The sequence below is a fragment of the Macaca mulatta genome, chromosome 5, assembly GCF_049350105.2.
Source record: "Macaca mulatta isolate MMU2019108-1 chromosome 5, T2T-MMU8v2.0, whole genome shotgun sequence".
NCBI lineage: Eukaryota > Metazoa > Chordata > Mammalia > Primates > Cercopithecidae > Macaca > Macaca mulatta.
The window spans coordinates 64611502-64635278 of NC_133410.1; the positions used below are offsets into that span (position 1 = coordinate 64611502).

Below are 23777 nucleotides of genomic sequence, written 5' to 3' on the forward strand. Positions count from 1 at the left end.
TTGTAAGTTTGGTTGTGATTCCACTTTTTATTTATTTATAATATAGAAGACAGTTGCTTAAGAGACAATTAGTAATCTATGTTATTAGGCACACAATATATAGAGATATAATTTGTCACATCAGTAACAGAAAAATAAGAGTGATGGAACTATATATGAGCAGAGTTTTTATGCTATTAATGTGAACAACCAAAAAGTCAAAAAAGAAATCACAAGGGTAATTATAAAATACTTTAAAATCAATAAAACACAACATATCAAAACTTTAGAGATGCAGTGAAAGCAATGCTCAGAGGAAAACTTATACCTATAAATGCCTGTGTTCTAAAATGATTAGGGAAAAAAAACCTGATTTTCTATATATTCACTCACAACATAGAACTTCCAGGCACCAATATGTGGGTGTTTTACCTTCACAACAATCCAATTTAATTCTCAGCTGACAACAACTGTTTTTCCTACAATTTAATTCAAGTATGCTGCTGGATACATGACAATAGCATCAGATTCCACAAATGAAGGACTTAATCTCACTGCTCTTCAATTCAGATGCCAGTTGCAAGTAGTGAGTCTCCAGGTTATCCATTAACTACTGTCTGGCTTGGCTACAAATTATGACCCCATTCTCAGGGTGAATAGTTTACTAGAGTGACTCACAGGATCTTTCCAGCAGCTAGGCTCTAGCATTATCCAATATTGTTTAGACTGCCTGACACTTTTCCCTAAAGCCTCAATATCTTTCCAGGCTGATTCTCATTTTTTGTTTATTTCCTGGAAGAAAATTTCCTGTAATTATGTTTTCCCCGAATGCTGCTCCTCACTAAAACCAAATTCAGCCATTCCCAGGATAAATGAGATGGCTCTCATCTCTCCTAAGACACTTTTCCATTTCATGAACCTGTATTGTTCAATCCACCAAGCATGTTGTTTATTAATAACCTGAGTAAAGTTAGAATACATGTTTTGCACCCCAAAATGTTACATACCCCATAACAAGTATAGATAAGTGGTAGTCATACAAAAATGCAATTTCATTTCTATGCCAAAAGGCCTCCCCTATCCTTCTTATATTAGGGTGGAGCTGTTTCCCAGCGGAACTCAAATTCATCATAAAATGCCCACTGCTTAATTCTTCCAGAAACCCATTGTTTTTTACATTCACATTTGTGGATAACTTTCTATCCATAAAGCAAAGGTTATGTGTTTGTGATTAGCACACTGTGGCATGTTGGGCATACTGACATTATATTTCATCCATTTTAAAGTTTCTAAGTATTTTGTGATCAAAATGTACAGTTATGCAGCGATCTATCTTCTGAGAGCCATACAAAACACACACACACACACACACACACACAAAATTTAAAATTCTAGTAGAAAGCAAGTCCCTACATTTTCTTCCAGGAAATAAACAAAATATGACATCTTCTATAGTAGATAGAGCCAGAAAAACAGGTGTCAAAAATTGGCTACTTACTAGAGTTCCTTTTAGTTATTAACAGTTGATCTAGTTCATCAACGTATGGTACAACTAGAGTGTTTCCCAGAGTAATGTCACTCAATTTTACAGGCTGCCGTTTAACTTTGTCACATTCCAAAAAGCTCTTGCTCTGAGTCTTTCTAGAGATAATAATATATTGTTGGATTACCTTCATTGAATAACACATTTATTCATTCCTTTTACTCTCAGCCATGATTTCTCTTTCTCTCCATCTGTCCTTCTACCTCTAGAAGTGTTGTGAGGTCCATCCATTGGGCTGGCCCTGACTGCTGGCAGCAATCCTACTCTAGAAAGTTCTTTCCCTCCAGTCTACTACCATGTATATAGTATATGGTTATATAAATACAAAACTAATGGACTATCCTGACCAATATCCAACATAGTAGTAGTTACTGTTAGTTCCAACCTTGCCAGGTAGGGTGAATGCACAGTCAACTTTATCAGGTCCTTAAAAATTCTGACACAAACATTTAAAGTTATAGTTGCAAATTCTGGCTTAGGGTTTATCGTTGATTCTGGTATGAACACTTGCATCCCTGGTCTTGGGACCACTGTGGGAGGTGCAGGAAAAAAACAAAGTTGAGATGATCTGAGGGAGAAATGTATAGTTGCACCAGAATCCTCCTCATTCCCTCTTTCCCCGAGACCCCAGAAAAGTAGGGGTATGTATGGAGGAGACATCCTTTGTTAGCAGGAATCCCCCTTCATGTTGAGTGTGAGCACACACTTATGCAGGCATGTAGGCCCATCCTTCATGTCTGTATATCCTTCTGATTTAGATGATATCTTACATCATTTGTGCTGCTTTACAAAATACCTGAAGCTGGGTAATTACTAAGGGATGAATATTTCTTTTCCTCAGTTGTGGAGGCTAGGAGTCCAAGATCAAGGACCAAGCAGGTTCAGTGTCTAGCAAGAGTTTCTTTTGCTTCCAAGATAGGTCCTTGTCCCTTTGTCCTCAGGTGGTAAAAGAGACTTATGGGACAAACACACCCTCCTCAAGCTTTTTTTTTTATAAAACACTACTCCATTTATGAGTGTAAAGCCTCCATGACTTAATTATCTCTTAAGGACCCTACCTCTTAATACTGTTATGTTGCCGATTATGCTTCAGCATAAATATTGAAAGGCAAACACATATTCCAACCATAACATAAAGCAAATGTTTTAACTTTCAATTTAAATTATGTACTAAATCATTACTCTGAGAATGATATGCAACATGATATGTTCATTGGAGATAATATCTCTGCCAACTCCTAGACATGATGACTGTACAGTGTGTCTGTACTGTGTGCAACAAACTAATCTCAAAGTGTTTCTATTCTCTTACTAAACAACAATCAATACAGAAGACTTCTGTAACCAAGTGTTAGTCTGTAAAGGATGTTCCCCACACTTCAAACAAGGAATCAGTTCTGCATTAGACAGCAACTGAGTGTCCTCTAATTCCATTCTGACCCTACTTGGGAGATAGCATCAGATTCCACAGGTTAGGGACTCAGCAAACAAGACACTCCTCAATGCCATTTAGAAGCCCTAGTATGTTTACATGTGCTTTGACCAGCTAGTTACAAATCAGCATTCTCCCAACTCTTTCCTTGGTTTCGATTAATTTGCTAATGCAGTTCACAGAAGTCAATGAAATACACTTACCAGTTTATTATAAAAATTACTACATGTGATACAGGTATGGTGGAAGGGGTGTGGAGCTTGTGTGCCCTCCTGAGATGTGCCATTCTCCAGGAACCTCCATGGGTTTAGGTATCTGGAAACTCTGTGAATACTGTCCTTCTGAGTTTTTTTAAAGCCTTCATTATGTAGGCACTATTGATTAAACCATTGGCCATTGGTGATCAACTTAACCTTTAATTTCTCTATCCTTCTTGGAGGTTGGGGGATGGAGATGAAAGTTCCAACTCTCTAATCCTGCTTTGGTCTTTCCAATGACCGTCCTTCATTTCAAAGTGACATAGGAACTATCAGCTATCAGTGAATTAATTAACTTACAAAAGCACATGATTTTGGAGATTCTAATGATTTTACTAGTTGTATGCCAGAATATTGGGTGAAAGACCAAATATGTGTTTTACAATAAGACGCCTATACTCAATTTTTCTTGCAATATCACTTTTCATGAACTTTGTGAATGTCTTTTTCATTGTGATGATATGCCACAGATTACCTCTAAATAAAGAATACATTTTGCAAAATGAGAGATATGTAAATAAACTCATTGGTATTAACATATGTATTACATTTGAACTTTGAAGTTAAGTTTCAATTTTAATTTTACTCAAGTTGCAGAAAAAAACCTCAACTCACTGAAATGTAGCATAAAGCCACATACTAAGTACCTACGAGTTAATCATTTTTTTTCCTCAAAAAGCTACATGGCTATGTAAACAAAAAAGATTGGACAGGGTAATAAGAGTTTTAAATCTCCAAACTTGTCTGTCTGCCTTGACTGACAGCAGCTGTCCTCTGCCCAGTGATATTTCTTAGAGGGACACAGGGAGCTGAGTACATGGAATACTCAATAAGAAATATTTTAATGATGGTATGGCAAGTGAGACTTTTTTACTACCCAGGTACTAGGGATTGTTGTTACTATTCACATTCTTTGGTTCAAAAAATTTAAATTGGGTTGCATGATTAGAGTTCCGTCATTATTCTTAAATGCTTCTTTGCCATATTCTGAACTTTCCATTGAGAGATGGCCATGCGTTTATCAGGATAGTTAATTTCACAGGGGTAATATCAATTAGTAATTGAGTTTAAGGCCAAACAATTTTGCACCTAAAAAATCTCCCACACAAGGCCGTCATAGTAAATAGTCACAAACAGGATTAATCATCTTTTGTAATATTTTGAAAACACATACTACAGTATGCACAATCACTTAAATCAATTAATTTTATATTGGTAGACTGATTAACTAAAAGCTAAAATATGACATCTTCTATCATTAAAAAATGTCCTTGTTGTCCAAAAGAAGGAGGTCAGTGTAGGGAGGTCAGTGTAGGGTGTATTCACCTCCACAAGTAGAATGCATAAGTCGGCAAATAAGAAGTGGAAGTAGCCCCTTATACTATTACCAGCGATAGATGTTGTAGTAATTTTGTTTCCAGTCTCCAAGACCTTAGGGTTTAGCAGGTTCCGAGGTCCTGTTGTCTGAAGAAGAAATGCATTGTTTAGAAAGTAAATGCACTGTTCTGTGAAACTGGAAGCTGAACCTGTCTTTTCTTCTCTTCCTGAACTGAGGGGCTAATGAAAGAGATTAGCAACAAGAATGTCAGGACGTTGCTACGCAATGAACACTGAACACTATTTTGAATCCAGAACACTCACTGGAATGCTTCTTAGTACTATCATGTTCCATATTAGTTGTCAATAGAAAGTTGTGGCAAGCCTTTGTGGGCATTACCACTAAGAACTTGGATATAATATTCATTCCCTTTTCTTGTTCTTTAGACTTCGGGTTGTTAACAGCTCCCAAAGTTGCTAATTCCAGAATTCTGCATTATCCTTTGGTGGCTTCTTGCACAGATATTTAGAATATTCAGAAATAGTTAATCACTTAACATTAATTCTGCTATTAAAACATTTGCAACCAAAGTACTAAAAAGAAGCAAATACTGTAAAAGGCATTAAAATACTATGTGGGCTTGTGTCCTTTACACAAAATGTATAACAATAGTTAGACTCTGCTGTAGATAATCATGTATCTGATGCTCTGTTCCAAGACAGTATGGTCCAATAATGGCTAGTGAATGCACAAAGTCCTAAATGTTTCCCCAAATCACAAATGTTTCACTGTGAGTATATGACATGTTAAATATATATACACAATCAAAAATAATAAAATAAAAAGAAAGTATTATTTTATCAGTAACTGTGTTTATTCTCATAAAGTGCATAGTTCTCTGGGAAAATGATGAACATTTTTCATCTGTATGTAACCGCTACTTACATCACCTAACACACATCCAAGTTTGGCTACCAGAGATCAAACAATTAAAGCAATTAACCTTAGGTTCTAAACAAAGCTATGGTGACAAAATAACATCAGTATATGTGTTTGTAAATATTTATTTAATTGTACACACAAAATGAGTATTTTTTTGTAAATTTTACCTCAATTAAGAAAACATACAAATAAAAAGTGCACGTATTTACAAATGTCATCTGCACCACTATAAAGCCAATCTTTTTTTTCTAGTTTTTAAATGGAAAGATCTCACAAACTAAGCTTGGAAACACGCTTATAACGTTTGTGAAGGAAATGTCTACTTACACATCAAATTATTTATAAAGGCAGATTCTAAGTGGATCCTAAGTGAAAACTAAGAATGCATATTTTCCATAGCTTTTTTCTCATAAACTCATGTTAGTTCAAAGACAATGGTTAGATATCTTACCCGGCAATTAACACTAAAGAAGTACCATCCAGTGTCTTAGTCCATTTGTGCTGCTATAACAAAGTACCACAGATCGGATAATATAAAAAAAAAAATAGAAATGTAATTTACACAATTCTGGAGGCTGAGTAGTGCAAGATACAACCTTCAGCGGGTTTATCATGTGGTGATAGCTGTTCTCTGCTTCCAAAAATGGTGCCTTATTTTTATATCCTCTGAGAAGAAGGAATACTGTGTGCTCACATGGTATAAATTAGAAGGACAAAAAGGCTAAACACTGCATCAAGCTTCTTTTATATGGGCCTTAGTTACATTCACTAGCAGGAAACCCTCATGTCCTAATTACATCTTTAAGGCCTGACTTCATAACACCATCACATTGGCCATTGTTTCAATATGAAGAGTAGTGTGCATAAAGTTCTTATTTGTGTAGATTGGAGTTACTTAACAAAGGTAATAATTTTCTTACAAAAAAAGTAAAGAGGTGCAAACTCTCTCTGACCCTAATTGTTTTGAGAGATGTGAAAGAAATATTTACTGAAAAAGAATCTGAAAAACCTACATAGAAGAAAAGTAAATCAATATAATAGTAATTATACCAGACATAGAAGGGGTTTACAAGTGACCCTGCAAGTTATGGATTATCTCTTGTTCATGTTTTTCAGGAAAAAAAAAAAAAAAAGCTTTTCTTTATCATTGATTTATATTGATTATAATCCTTTTCCTTGAATTGCTTAGTTGCCTACTGATATGGTTTCCATACTTGCCCTCACCTATATCTTGTATTGAATAGTAATTCCCAATACTAGAGGTGTGGTCTGGTTGGAGGTGTTTGGATCATGGGGGCAGATGCCTCATAGCTTGGTACTGTCCTTACAAGGGTGAGTTTTCATGTAAGATCTGGTTGTTCAAAAGTATGTGACACCTTTCCCCAACCCCAGGTTGACTCTTGCTCCTGCTTTTACCATGTGATATGCCTGCCCCACCCCTTCACTCCATATTTTCTGCCATGATGGTAAGCTTCTTGAGGCCACCCCAGAAGCCAAGCAGATGCCAGCACCAGGCTTCCTATGAAGACTGCAGAAACGTGAGCCAATTAAACCTCATTTCTCTATAAATTACCCTATCTCAGATGTTTATTTATAGCAACGCAAGAATGGCCTAATGCACTTAATTTTTTTGTAGTTTAAGGGATATAGGCTTTATATCATGCACTGCCCTGGGGAGAAGAAATGGGCAGCTCTTGGGACGCAGACTGGCTCTGTAGGATTGGGGTAAGACATATAATTGTGATATTTCTTTATCAGTAAGGAGAGAGAGGTATGAAGAGCACATCTATAGAAAAGGTTTTGAAGACTTCCAGAATCTCTATCAGTCTGAATGAGGAGATATTTCCCTTCCAAAACAAGTCCATAAAGAGTAGAAGAAGCAACTGCTTCCTCAAATACACAGAAACCAAAACAAAGCTATCAGAAACATAAAAAATAGGAAAATATGATGCTTCTGATGAAACAAAATAAATATTCAGTAATTAATCATAAAGAAATTGAGATCTATAAATGAAAAGATTCAAAATAATTATCTTAAAAACCTCAATATGCTACAAATGAACAGCTGAAAGAGGAATAAATGAATTCAAGGAAACAATAAATGAAGAAAATGAGATACCATTGAGATAGAAACCACATTAAAAAAAAAAAAAAAAAAACAAGCAGAAATTCTGGAGCTGAAGAATACAATTAATACAATAACTGAAATGAAAATTTAAAATTTCTCTATGGCATTGGTTTTAATGGTGTCTCTAATACCTGTTTGTATATCAAGTTTTATTTTAACATACCCGTGCCCATTCTTTAATATATTGTCTGTAGTTGTTTTTTTGCACTACAATGACAGAGTGTGTGTAACAGAGCCCATAAGACTGTCAAATCTAAAATGTTTATTATCTGAAATTTTATAGTAAAAGTTTCCTGGTCTCTGCTTTGCAGTGAAAAAATTTATTTTTCTTCTAATATATCTATAAATTTTATAATATTAATAAAAATTTATAGCTAAGTATAATTGTATTATTAATAAAGATTAAATAATACTAATTGTATTAATAAAGAACTAATGAATTCATCTGTTTCCATTTAAATTTTATTTAGAATAAACAAAGCCTTTGGGGGTTATATATATATCCCCTGAGCAGTGTACACTGTACCCAGTGTGTAGTCTCGTATCCCTCACCTGCTGCCATCCTTTCCCCCAAGTCCACAAAGTCCAATGTATCACATGTATATGAAAGCATATAAGCTGCTGTATATGTGTAAGAATATTGTTTGTAAAGGTTTTAAAATATCTTCACTAATAACACAATTGTGTTTGTTTGTTTAAGTTTTATGTTTTTAATTTTTTCTGGGGTTTCAATTTTGGTTTATTGAGTTTGTCATGCTGCTGGTGTATCAAAGTCTTTTCAGAATGTTTTTTCATTTCCTCTTATTTTAGTTAAATATGGTGACAGAATTCCTTCAGACTAAATGATAACATTATTTTCTTTACTTATTTTTACAAATTATAATAAAAAGAATTATTTCTTGGCTATCACCAAAGTGTTTAACTGTGTAGTTTGAAATTTCCCTCATAAGATACATATACATGTATATGCAGCACAGGTCTTTTTTTTTTTTTATAAAAAACCCAGTTCTGGGAGATTCTGTATCTTCTATCATGAATTATAATCTTGGCCATAACTTACGGATAAATTTTGAAGTAAAATTTTAAGATAAAACTCAGAAGTTACTTCATAAAAAGCAATTACTTAATACAAAATAAGGCACATATGATATTTTAAATAATTCCCAGGAATAAGAGTTCCTGGTGACAATATTGTTTTTAAATAAAGGAATGGAACTGAGGAGATTTTTAACCAATAAATCTTCTTAGGTAAAAAACATGAAATAAAATGCCTGGGGTGAAGCCGACTTGATTATGGTAGATAACCTTTTGATTTGCTGCTGGATTTGGTTGACTCATATTTTAATGAGGATTTTTGCATCAATGTCCATCATGAATATTGACCTGAGGTTTTCTTTTTTTGTTTGTATCTCTACCAGGTTTTGGTATCAGGATGATGATGGCCTCAAAGAATGAGAGAAAGAAAAGTTTCTCTTTTTCACATTTTTGGGAATAGTTTCAGTAGAAATGGTAGTTAGATCTTCTTATTGAATTGAATTCTTTACCACTATATAGTGTCCTTTTTTAATTAAATGTATTTTTTATTCTGATAGATTTTTAGGGAACAGGTGGTGTTTGATTAAATAAATAATTTAGTGGTGACTTCTGAGACTTTGGTGCACCCATCAGCAGAACAGTATACTCTGTACCCAATTTGTAGTCTTTTTCGCCTTACCCCTGCCCATCCTTTCCCCCAAGTCTCCAAAGTCCAATGTACCATTCTTAGGTGTTTTCATTCTCATAACATAGCTCCCATTGTGAGTGAGAGCATATGATATTTGGTTTTCCATTCCTGAGTTACTTCACTTAGAATAATATTTTTTAATTCTATCCAGGTTGCTGTTGTAAATGCCATTATTCTGTTCCTTTTTATGGCTGAAGAGTATTCATATATATATGAATATATATATAATAGATATATGTATATACACACACTGCATTTTCTTTATCTACCCATTGATTGATGGACATTTAGACTGCTTCCAGATGTTTGCAATTGTGAATTGTGCTGCTATAAACATGCATGTGCAAGTATCTTTTTTATATAATGACCCGTTTTCCTCTATGTAGATAACCAGCACTGGGATTGCTGGATCAAAATGTAGATCTACTTTTAGTTTTTTAAGGAATCTCCACACTGTTTTCCATGGCAGTTGTACCAGTTTACATTCCCATGAACAGTGTAAGTGTTCTTTTTTCACCACATCCATGTCAATGTCAATTATTTTCTGATTTTTTGATTAAGGCCATTCTTGCAGGATAAGGTGGTATTGCATTGCGGTTTTGATTTGCATTTCCCTAATAATTAGTGATATTGAACCTTTCTCCATATACTTGTTGGACTTTGTATATCTTCTTCTGAGAATTGTTTGTTTATCTCCTTAGCTCATTTTTGATGGGATTGTTTGTTTTTTTCTTGCTGATTTGTTTAAGCTCTTTGTAAATTTTTGATATTAGTCCTTTCTTGGGTGAATAGACTGTGAAGATTTTTTTCACTCTGTGGGTTATCTGTTAACTCTGCTATAATTTCTTTTGCTTTTCAGAAGTTTTTAGTTTAATTAAGTTCCATCTATTTATCTTTTTTTTTAATTGCATTTGTTTTTGGGTACTTGGTTCTTGACTGAGCCAATGTCAAAAAAGTTTTTCCTGATGTCTTCTAGAATTTTTATGGTTTTAGGTCTTAGATTTAATTATTCTATTCATTTTGAGGTGATTTTTGTATAAGGTGAGAGATGATGGTTTTGTTTCATTCTTCTCTGTATGGGCTTGGCAATTATCCCAGCATCATTAGTTGAAAAAGGTGTCATTTATCCACTTCATGTTTTTGTTTGCTTTGTTAAAGATCAATTGGCTGTAAGTATTTGGATTTATTTCTGTGTTCTCTATTCAGTTCCAATGGTCTTATGTGCCTATATTTATACCAACCAGTACCATACTGCTTTTCTTGACTATTGCTTTATGTTATAGTTTGAAGTCGAGTGATGTGATGCCTTCCATTTGGTCTTTTGCTTAGTCTTGCTTTGATTTTGTGGGACGTTTTCTGGTTCTACATGAATTTTAGAATTGTTTTTTCTAGTTATGTGAAGAATTATGGTAGCATTTTGATGGGAATTCCGTTAAATTTATAGATTGCTTTTGGTAGTATGATCATTTTCACAATATTGATCCTACCCATACATGAGCATGGGATGTGTTTCCATTTGTTTGTGTCCTCTCTAATTTCTTTTAGCATTGTGTTGTAGTTTTTCTCATAGACACCTTTCACCACCTTGGTCAGATATACTTCTATGTATTTTGTTTTATTTTCTATTTGTTGCAGCTATTGTAAAAGGGATTGTGTTCTTGATTTGATTCTCAACTTGGTTGCTATTGGTAAATAGCAGAGCGAATGATTTGTGTACATTGCTTTTATATCCTAAAACTTTGCTGAATCCATTTACCAGTTCGATAAGTTTTTCTGATCGTTTTCTAAAGTTTTCTAGATATATGATTGTATCACGAGCAGACATCAATAGTTTGAATTCCTCTTTACCAATTTGGATGACCTTTATTTCTTTCTCTTGTCTAATTGCTCTGGCTGGGACTTCCAGTACAATGTTGAAGAGAAGTGGTAAAAGTCTTGTTCCAGTTTTGAGGGGGAATGTTTTCAACCTTTTTCCTTTTTAAGTTATGTCTCTTCTATGTCAATTTCTCTGAGTGTTTAAATCATAGAGGGATGCTGGATTTTGTCAAATGCTTTTTCTGTTTCTATTGAGATGATCATGTTGTTTTCATTTTAAATTTTGTTTATGTAGCACATTACACATGTTGATTTACGTAAGCTAAACAATCCTTGCCTCTCTGATGTAAAGCCCACTTGATCATGGTGGGTTATCTTTTTGGTATGTTGTTGGATTTGGCTTGTTAGCATTTTGTTGAAGATTTTTGCATCTATGTTCATCAGGGATATTGGTCTGTAGTTTTTTTTGTTGTTATGTCCTTCCCTGCTTTTGGTATTAGCATGATACTGGCTTCATAGAGTGAATTAAAGAAGACCACCTCTTTCTCTATCTTTTAGAATAGTGTCAATAGGGCTAGTGCCAGTTCTTCTTTGATCATTGGTTTCATAATATAGTCTCATGCAATCATACTGAGAAAAAAAGTAAGTCAAGATGTGCATATTCAATATTTATGGAAATATTCATAAATTAACATTGGAAGTAATCTAACATCTTAAATGAAGGAATGCTTAAAAACTTATACTATATGCATACTATAGCCTTACAATAATTTTATCAATCAAATATTCAATTACACTGTGAGCCAAAATGCAAGTAAAGTGAGGTAGAAAATGGTAAATATAACAAGATGACAAGTTTTTTGTAGGAGGAAAATGTATACACAATAAGGTTAAAACTTTCTAAATAAATGGCATGTGTGTACATGTGTAAATAGAATAAAAGCCATGATGAGAACATACATATTTTACATTGGTAATATCACTAGATAGAAATTTTAGAAATATTTCCTTTTCTTTTTTAAACTTTTCTTACTTTTATTAAATTACTTACATTGATTTTGTAACATTCTTATGAAGTTGTCACAGAGTGGGAAACAACCAGACCACATCAGTGATGAATCAGTAAATAGAGTTTAGATTACTTCAACACTGGTGGATGAAGAAGGTTCCGGGCATCAAGACACTGAGAGTAAACACTGAGCACGTGTTACATTAAATGTGGCAACAGGTAACTGCAATCTCACAGAATGCCTAGATGCCCCATGTGTCATCTGGAATAGTGGTACAATGACTCTCACATTAACATTGATGTCTTAAGATTAAAAATCATATTTGAAAAAATATACAGCAATATATGATCTTCACAGTCAATATTTGGATCTTTTTCTTTGTTTCATAAACAACAGCTAAAAACAGTTTTACCCTAACGATTAAATCTGAAGCTTTATAAATTTAAATATTGGCATAGATTGGAGAAAACAAATCAGAATAAATATCAATCAATTTTAGCCAAGCACATATTCACCAGGAAGTGTAGTGTGAGTGAGCTACTCATGAAGGTGACAGATCTCCCCTGCAGAAAGTCCTGGGGGCCTCTCCCATTATGGTGCAAGTGCTGCTGCCTCCAAGACACAGCAAAGTGATGATGAGAGCTCCTCACATGCAGTTATAGATAACCCATCAATTTAACAGTGTGATTTCAGGGTAAAGTCCTTCCACCTAAACAATAACCTGAAAAATATGATCATTCTACCATCTAACTATATACTGTACAATTCTGTATTATAAATGAGACTTTCAGGACTAATTCATAGAAATTTCAAACCACAACCAGACTCCAGAATGTCAGTGATTCTTCACCACTTTTAACAGTTACTTTTTGTCTTTTTTGAAAAAAGACTGGAAACCTCTGACAAAATTTAAGGAAATGTAAAGGATTATAGAGGAAGATAAATGTAGACATAAAATCATCCCAAATCTGAGTAACTTATCCTCAGGGCTTATAGTTAGGGAAGCAAACCATTGATAGCTTCAAACCAAAACAATTCTGTGGAAAACCTGCCTGAAATAAAGATAAGTGATTTAGTAGGATGACTATATAGAATTAAAGCCAAGTAGTGTCACTTTCCAAGAACCTATAATAGTAACTCTAATATTATAAGTGAAGAGTCTGGGTATAATATTTTCTAACATTATCTTTCTGACTACTATGTAATAGCTCCATTTCATTTCTCCCTTATGCGCGCGCGCACACACACACACACATGCACACACACATATTTACATAAATACCCTTAGTAGAGGCCCACTGTCTCATATTACACATCTTCTTGATAAGAAACTGAGTGATTCAGTCAGTTAAAATACATAATTTCCTCCAATAATTCCTAATAATACTTGATTTTCTCTCTTTAGTAATTTGTACCAATTATTTCAGTAGTGCCTGCTGTGCTGTTACTCTTTTGTGATGGAAAAAATTATTTTGTCACAGGAAATGGAAGAGTTTATCCAGAGTTCTGGAGAAAATGGTGTTGTGGCCTTTTCTCTGGGGTCAATGGTCATTAACATGACAGAAGAAAGGACCAATGTAACTGCATCAGCCATTGCCAAGATCCCACAGAAGGACAGATAAAGTTCCTTACTGGTATGGAAAACTACTAAAAGAGGCTGTGAAAGTCTGTAAAAATTCAATTATAGAAATTTCCTGACTAGAAATGTAGCTCCTGGAAAAGCTCTAATTATCAGATATTAGTTCAAAATCAAAAATATAGGGGGCGGAGCAAGATGGCCGAATAGGAACAGCTCTAGTCTCCAACTCCCAGAGCAAGTGACACAGAAGACAGGTGATTTCTGCATTTTCAACTGAGGTACTGGGTTCATCTCATTAGGGAGTGCCAGACAATCGGTGCTGGTCAGCTGCTGCAGCTCGACCAGCGAGGGCTGAAACAGGGTGAGGCATTGCCTCACCTGGGAAGCGCAAGGGGGAAGGGAATCCCTTTTCTCAGCCAGGGGAACTGAGACACACAACACCTGGAAAATCGGGTAACTCCCACCCCAATACTGCACTTTAAGCAAACGGGCACACCAGGAGATTATATCCCACACCTGGCCAGGAGGGTCCCATGCCCACGGAGCCTACCTCATTGCTAGCAGAGCAGTCTGTGATCTAACCGCAAGGCAGCAGCGAGGCTGGGGGAGGGGCGCCCACCATTGCTGAGGCTTAAGTAGGTAAACAAAGCTGCTGGGAAGCTCGCACTGGGTGGAGCTCACAGCAGCTCAAGGAAACTTGCCTGTCTCTGTAGACTCCACCTCTGGGGACAGGGCACAGCTAAACAACAACAAAAGCAGCAGAAACCTCTGCAGACGCAAATGACTCTGTCTGACAGCTTTGAAGAGAGCAGTGGATCTACCAACAAGGAGGTTGAGATCTGAGAAGGGACAGACTGCCTGCTCAGGTGGGTCCCTGACCCCTGAGTAGCCTAACTGGGAGACATCCCCACTAGGGGAAGTCTGACACCCCACACCTCACAGGGAGGAGTACACCCCTGAGAGGAAGCTTCCAAAGCAAGAATCATACAGGTACACTCACTGTTCAGAAATATTCTATCTTCTGCAGCCTCTGCTGCTGATACCCAGGCAAACAGGGTCTGGAGTGGACCTCAAGCAATCTCCAACAGACCTACAGCTGAGGGTACTGACTGTGAGAAGGAAAACTATCAAACAGGAAGGACACCTACACCAAAACCCCATCAGTACGACACCATCATCAAAGACCAGAGGCAGATAAAACCACAAAGATGGGGAAAAAGCAGGGCAGAAAAGTTGGAAATTCAAAAAATAAGAGCACATCTCCCCTGGCAAAGGAGCGCAGCTCATCGCCAGCAACGGATCAAAGCTGGATGGAGAATGACTTTGACGGGATGAGAGAAGAAGGCTTCAGTCCATCAAACTTCTCAGAGCTAAAGGAGGAATTACGTACCCAGCGAAAAGAAACTAAAAATTTTGAAAAAAAAAGTGGAAGAATTGATAGCTAGAGTAATTAATGCAGAGAAGATCATAAAAGAAATGAAAGAGGTGAAAACCATGACATGAGAAATACGAGACAAATGCACAAGCTTCAGTAACCGAGTCGATCAACTGGAAGAGTATCAGCGATTGAGTATCAAATGAATGAAATTAAGTGAGAAGAGGAACCAAAAGAAAAAAGAAGAAATGAACAAAGCCTGCAAGAAGTATGGGATTATGTAAAAAGACCAAATCTACGTCTGATTGGGGTGCCTAAAAGTGAGGGGGAAAATGGAACCAAGTTGGAAAACACTCTTCAGGATATCAGCCAGGAGAACTTCCCCAACCTAGAAGGGCAGGCCAACATTCAAATACAGGAAATACAGAGAATGTCACAAAGATACTCCTCGAGAAGAGCAACTCCAAGACACATAATTGCCAGATTCACCAAAGTTGAAATGAAGGAAAAGATCTTAAGGGCAGCCAGAGAGAAAGGTCGGGTTACCCACAAAGGGAAGCCCATCAGACTAACAGCAGATCTCTCGGCAGAAACTCTACAAGCCAGAAGAGAGTGGTTGCCAATATTCAACATTCTTAAAGAAAAGAATTTTAAACCCAGAATTTCATATCCACCCAAACTAAGTTTCATCAGTGAAGGAGAAATAAAATCCTTTACAGATAAGCAAATGCTGAGAGATTTTGTCACCACTAGGCCTGCCTTACAAGAGACCATGAAGGAAGCACTAAACATGGAAAGGAACAACCGGTACCAGCCATTGCAAAAACATGCCAAAATGTAAAGACCATTTAGGCTAGGAAGAATCTGCATCAACTAATGAGCAAAATAACCAGTTAATATCATAATGGCAGGATCAAGTTCACACATAACAATATTAACCTTAAATATAAACAGACTAAATGTTCCAATTAAAAGACACAGACTGGCAAACTGGATAAAGAGTCAAGACCCATCAGTCTGCCGTATTCAGGAGACCCATCTCACATGCAGAGACATACATAGGCTCAAAATAAAGGGATGGAGGAAGATCTACCAAGCAAATGGAGAACAAAAAAAAGCAGTGGTTGCAATACTAGTCTGATAAAACAGACTTTAAATCATCAAAGATCAAAAGAGACAGAGAAGGCCATTACATAATGGTAAAGGAATCAATTCAACAGGAAGAGCTAACTATCCTAAATAGAGCACCCAGATTCATAAAGCAAGTCCTTAGAGACTTACAAAGAGACTTAGACTCCCATACAATAATAATGGGAGACTTCAACACTCCACTGTCAACATTAGACAGATCAACGAGACAGAAAGTTAACAAGGATATCCAGGAATTGAACTCATCTCTGCAGCAAGCAGACCTAATAGACATCTATAGAACTCTCCACCCCAAATCAACAGAATATACATTCTTCTCAGCACCACATCACACTTATTCCAAAATTGACCACATAATTGGAAGTAAAGCACTCCTCAGCAAATGTACAAGAACAGAAATTATAACAAACTGTCTCTCAGACCACAGTGCAATCAAACTAGAACTCAGGACTAAGAAACTCATTCAAAATCGCTCAACTATATGGAAACTGAACAACCTGCTCCTGAATGACTACTGGATACATAACGAAATGAAGGCAGAAATAAAGATGTTATTTGAAACCAATGAGAACAAAGATACAACATACCAGAAACTCTGGGACACATTTAAAGCAGTGTGTAGAGGGAAATTTATAGCACTAAATGCCCACAGAGAAAGTAGGAAAGATCTAAAATTGACACCCTAATATCACAATTAAAAGAACGAGAGAAGCAAGAGCAAACACATTCGAAAGCTAGCAGAAGGCAAGAAATAACTAAGATCAGAACAGAACTGAAGGAGATAGAGACACAAAAAACCCTCCAAAAAATCAATGAGTCCAGGACTTGGTTTTTTGAAAAGATCAACAAAATTGACAGACCGCTAGCAAGACTAATAAAGAAGAAAAGAGAGAAGAATCAAATAGATGCAATAAAAAATGATAAAGGGGATATCACCACGGACCCCAAGAAATACAAAGTACCATCAGAGAATACTATAAACACCTCTATGCAAATAAACTAGAAAATCTAGAAGAAATGGATAATTTCCTGGACACTTACACTCTTCCAAGACTAAACCAGGAAGAAGTTGAATCCCTGAATAGACCAACAGCAGGCTCTGAAATTGAGGCAATAATTAATAGCCTACCAACCAAAAAAAGTCCAGGATCAGATGGATTCACAGCTGAATTCTACTAGAGGTACAAGGAGGAGCTGGTACCATTCCTTCTGAAACTATTCCAATCAATAGAAAAAGAGGGAATCCTCCCTAACTCATTCTATGAGGCCAACATCATCCTGATACCAAAGCCTGGCAGAGACACAACAAAAAAAGAGAATTTTAGACCAATATCCCTGATGAACATCGATGCAAAAATCATGAATAAAATACTGACAAACCGAATTCAGCAGCACATCAAAAAGCTTTTCTACCATGATCAAGTAGACTTCATCCCTGGGATGCAAGGCTGGTTCAACATTCACAAATCAATAAACATAATCCAGCATAAAAACAGAACCAAAGACAAGAACCACATGATTATCTCAATAGATGCAGAAAAGGCTTTTGACAAATTTCAACAGCCCTTCAAGCTAAAAACGCTCAATAAATTTGGTATTAATGGAACGTACCTGAAAATAATAAGAGCTATTTATGACAAACCCACAGCCAATATCATACTGAATGGGCAAAAACTGGAAAAATTCCCTTTGAAAACTGGCACAAGACAGGGATGCCCTCTCTCACCACTCCTTTTCAACATAGTGTTGGAAGTTCTGGCTAGGGCAATCAGGCAAGAGAAAGAAATCAAGGGTATTCAGTTAGGAAAAGAAGAAGTCAAATTGTCCCTGTTTGCAGATGACATGATTGTATATTTAGAAAACCCCATTGTCTCAGCCCAAAATCTCCTTAAGCTGAGAAGCAACTGCCCCAAAATCTCAGGATACAAAATTAATGGGCAAAAATCATAAGCATTCTTATACACCAGTAACAGACAAACAGAGAGCCAAATCATGAATGAACTTCCATTCACAATTGCTTCAAAGAGAATCAAATACCTAGGAGTCCAACTTACAAGGGATGTAAAGGACCTCTTCAAGGAGAACTACAAACCACTGCTCAGTGAAATAAAAGAGGACACAAACAAATGGAAGAACATACCATGCTCATGGATAAGAAGAATCAATATTGTGAAAATGGCCATACTGACCAAGGTTATTTATAGATTCAATGCCATCCCCATCAAGCTACCAATGAGTTTCTTCACAGAACTGGAAAAAACTGCTTTAAAGTTCATATGGAACCAAAAAAGAGCCCGCATCTCTAAGACAATCCTAAGTCAAAAGAACAAAGCTGGAGGCATCACGCTACCTGACTTCAAACTATACTACAAGGCTACAGTAACCAAAATAACATGGTACTGGTACCAAAACAGAGATATAGAACAATGGAACAGAACAGAGTCCTCAGAAATAATACCACACATCTACAGCCATCTGATCTTTGACAAACCTGAGAGAAACAAAAAATGGGGAAAGTATTCCCTATTTAATAAATGGTGCTGGGAAAATTGGCTAGCCATAAGTAGAAAGCTGAAACTGCATCCTTTCCTTACTCCTTATACGAAAATTAATTCAAGATGGATTAGAGACTTAAATGTTAGACCTAATACCATAAAAATCCTAGAGGAAAACCTAGGTAATACCATTCAGGACATAGGCATGGGCAAAGACTTCATGTCTAAAACACCAAAAGCAACAGAAGCAAAAGCAAAAATTGACAAATGGGATCTAATTAAACTAAAGTGCTTCTGCACAGAAAAGAAACTACCATCAGAGTGAACAGGCAACCTACAGAATGGGAGAAGATTTTTGCAATCTACTCATCTGACAAAGGACTAATATCCAGAACCTACAAAGAACTCAAACAAATTTACAAGAAAAAACAAACAACCCCATCAAAAAGTGGGCAAAATATATGAACAAACATTTCTCAAAAGAAGACATTCATACAGCCAACAGACACATGAAAAAATGCTCATCATCACTGGCCATCAGAGAAATGCAAATCAAAACCACAATGAGATACCATCTCACACCAGTTAGAATGGCGATCATTAAAAAGTCAGGAAACAACAGGTGCTGGAGAGGATGTGGAAAAATAGGAACGCTTTTACACTGTTGGTGGGATCGTAAACTAGTTCAACCATTATGGAAAACAGTATGGCGATTCCTCAAGGATCTAAAACTAGATGTACCATATGACCCAGCCATCCCATTACTGGGTATATACCCAAAGGATTATAAATCATGCTGCTATAAAGACACATGCACACGTATGTTTGTTGCGGTCACTATTCACAATAGCAAAGACTTGGAATCTACCCAAATGTCCATCAGTGACAGACTGGATTAAGAAAATGTGGCACATATACACCATGGAATGCTATGCAGCCATAAAAAAGGATGAGTTTGTGTCCTTTGTAGGGACATGGATGCAGCTGGAAACCATCATTCTTAGCAAACTATCGCAAGAACAGAAAACCAAACACCGCATGTTCTCACTCATAGGTGGGAACTGAACAATGAGATCACTTGGACTTGGGAAGGGGAACATCACACACTGGGGCCTATCATGGGGAGGAAGTAGTGGGGAGGGATTGCATTGGGAGTTCTACCTGATGTAAATGATGAGTTGATGGGTGCTGACGCATTGATGGGTGCAGCACACCAACATGGCACAAGTATACATATGTAACAAACCTGTACGTTATGCACATCTACCCTAGAACTTAAAGTATAATAGTAATAAAACATAAATTAAAAAAATATATAGGCCAGACGCAGTGACTCACACCTGTAATCCCAGAACTCTAGGAGGCTGAAACAGGCGGATCACGAGGTCAAGAAATTGAGACCATCCTGGCCAACATAGTGAAACCCCGTCTCTACTAAAAATACACAAAAAATTTGCCGGGCCTAGTGAGGGACTCCTGTAGTCCCAACTACTCAGGAGGCTGAGCAGGAGAATGGCATGAACCCGGGAGGCAGAGCTTTCAGTGAGCCAAGGTTGTGCCACTGCACTCTAGCCCGGGTGACTGAGCGAGACTCTGCCTCAAAAAAGAAAAAAAAAAAAAAAATCAGAAATATACATGGAAGAGGCGAAAATAATACAAAGGGTATACTCATGGATAATAAATGTGGCACTAATATTGTGATCAGGAATAAATATATTAAGAAGTGTAGGTAAAGTTTTGATATTATCATGATATTGGGATCGCATAAGAGGTATCACCAAATTATTTGCCTGTCATTTGATACTTATGTTTAGGGATTTCTGAGTATGTTGAACACACTACAGATGTTATCAGAAGAAGTTTCATTTTAATGGGCAACTTCACTAGCACAATAACGATAGCAGTTATTTCAAAATGTCTAACATGCATCATGCAGTTTAGGCTTGGCATGTAATCCAGCCTCATATACTGCCTCTACACATTTTGGAATAGGCCTATCTAAGTGATGTTCAGGGTACTATTCAGAGAAAGAATGGCCTAGGCTGACAGACTTAGTCCAAGTTCCCACCAGACAGGTAGATTTAGAGAAAGAGTAAAAGCAGCCTCCCTTGCTGGGCTGGGCCCAGCCAGTGTCTGAAGCAGTAAGATGAATGAGAAAGGATGGAGATAGATCCTGACCTGAAGGTGGATGCTGTGCTGCATAAAATGTGGTCCCACAAGGACTCAGCACTAACTATCAGATTAACAACTCCTCCCAATAGAGGCTGCAGAAGGAAATATAGGAAGGAGTCAAACAGAAGGAAGCCAGGTGGGGGAACAGGTTCAGATGCTCCCTCCATAGAACATAGTAGGAAACATATTTTCTTCTGTATAGAATAAAATGGTGACATTTGTGTATTTGTCAATTACTTTTTAGTTCCCTATCTGATAGTCTTCTTTTAATGACCTATACTAACGTTTTTTGCTGAAAACTCAGTTATTTTAATACTGATATAACAAGTAAAAGTTAAACACTATAAATTATTGTTCAGTTTATGAGGATTGCTTGGGAGTTCCATAACTAATAACTCAAACATAAAAATGTCTTGGCTATAGTAGAACATATTCATCACTGTTGTCAAAGCTTTGTAGCACATTGTCTAAGTGTTAAGAATCAGTTGCCAAATTCAGAAAAACACAATTTTGAATTTATTCAACAGATCTATTTTTATTTGATACCAAAATGTTCCTCATTTGAATGCTGAAAAAACAACCAAAATTAGCAATACTGATAATGCTCTAAATTTGTCTCAGAAATTGTCCCTTGAAATTTCTCCTTGAAGTAGTGCTTGATAATTTGTAATTTGAAAGAAGTTATACATGCACCCTTTGTAGCATTGATTTATTTCTTACAATTAGTTTATTTTATCAACTTGCTTTTTTGTCCATCAAAGAACACCAAACTCTAATATAATAACTTATAGACAAGCAGAATTACATGAACTACTTCCTATGTTACTAAAAAATGAATAAATTAATATTTAATGTGGAAGATGAAAACTAGTATAAAACACATAAAAAATAAACATATAGGTCTCTACTAAATTGTTACTACTTATTCTCACTAGAATTATAAAGACTATTTAAATATTTTTCATACATATAATTTTTTAGAATTTTTATATGTTTAGAATTAAATTTATTTTATTTTTTAACTTTCATTTTAAGTTTAGGCATATAGGTGTAGGTTTCTTACATAGATAAATTTGTGTCATGGGGGTTTGTTTCACAGATTGTTTAATCATCCAGACATTAAGATCAGTACCCATTAGTTATTTTACCTGATCTTCTCTCTCCTCCTGCCCTCCACCCTCCAATACACCCCAGTGTATGTTGTTCCCCACTATGTTTCCATGTGTTCTCATCTTTTAGCTTACACTTCATGGTGAGAACATGTGATATTTGGATTTCTGTTTCTATGCTAGTTTGCTAAAGATAACAGCTTCCAGCTCCATATATGTCCCTGTAAAATACAAAGTCTTGTTTTTTTATGGCTGCATAATATTCCATGATGTATATGTACTCTATTCCATTTTCTTTATTCAGTCAAACATTGATGGACATTAAGGTTGGTTCCATATCTTTACTATTTTGAATACTACTGCTATTAATAAACATGTGTATGTGCCTTTATAAGGGAATCATTCTTCATCCTTTGCTTATATGCCCACTAATGAGATTGGTGAGTTGAATTGTATTTTAGCCTCCAGGTTTTTGAGGAAGTGCCACACTGTCTTCCACAATGGTTGAACCAACTTACACTCCCACTAACAGAGTATAAGCATTCCTTTTTCTACACAATGTCACTAGCATGTACTACCTTTTGAGTTTATAATAGCCATTATGACTGGTGCAAAATAGTATCTATTGTGATTTTGATTTGCATTTCTCCAATGAGCAGTGATATTAAGCTTTTTTCATATGATGGTTGGCCAAACATAGGTCTTCTTTTGAAAAGTGTAACAATTTTTTTAAATACTTGAACTTTTCATTTATAATCTCATTTTTCTAAGCTATTATTTGGAAAATCCTGATTTCCTTACGTATTTAACTAATTATAGAAGTTAAGAAAATGAAGTGTTGGCATCCTGTTTACATCAATCTTTGAGTAGTTTTATTACCCAGCATCTCCTGATCTCATTCTTAATCTCTTTAGTGTTCTAACATTCTATAATTTTGGAGTTCTACTCATGGAATAAGATATTTTCTTTACTGTAGCAGGTTCTGTGGAGATTTGATGGGAATAGACCACATGCCTTAGGACTCAGTACTCGGGTGTACAAGTGGATACCCTAGAATGACCTTCTTGGCATGACTCTGGAGTACAAATACTGAATATATTAGTAACAGCCCATTGGAGTATTAATAACTAATGATGAAATAAGCTTATTGAAAATGTATTATGGAAAAACTTAAAAATAAAATGAAACTTCTTTATATTTATTTTCCTTTCCTATGGGGAAAATAATAAGATATAATTGTCGGCATTTTATGATATACATTCACATTCTTTATGGTCAGAATCAGAGTATTTTTATTTCAGGTGTTATTACGTCTCACCGAATTTTTTACAACTTCATAGATTGTCTCTTTGTCTCCTATTTCTATAACTTTACACCTGTTCTTTCTTTTTATGCAGGGTTATTTCATATGTCACTAAAAATAACAGCTCTTCTGCTATCACCAGGGACTCTGCATTTTCTGTAGGATTAAATTCCTAATCTTAATCATAATGTGATGACATATTTCATGATGAAGTGTGACATGTCCTTCCTCAATCCTAGCACCACCACCACCCCACTACCTGCTGCCTTGCACATCTCACATATCACACTCTGTGACTGCACTTAGAAGAACACATTCTTACATGTTCATCTCTTTTCTTTGCTGCTTCTTCTTTTTTTTTTTTTTTTTTTTGCACATTTTATTTAGATTGCACTTTTTCTTTAGTACAACTGGTAATCTTGTTTAATTTTTTTTCATTCTGAATTCA

General features: G+C 36.0%; 1 pseudogene; it reads left to right on the plus strand.

Annotated features, from left to right (window-relative positions):
• The first annotated feature begins 13631 nt into the window (after positions 1-13631).
• Positions 13632-23777, plus strand: part of LOC100427993 (UDP-glucuronosyltransferase 2B10-like) — a 54787-nt pseudogene continuing 44641 nt past the window's right edge.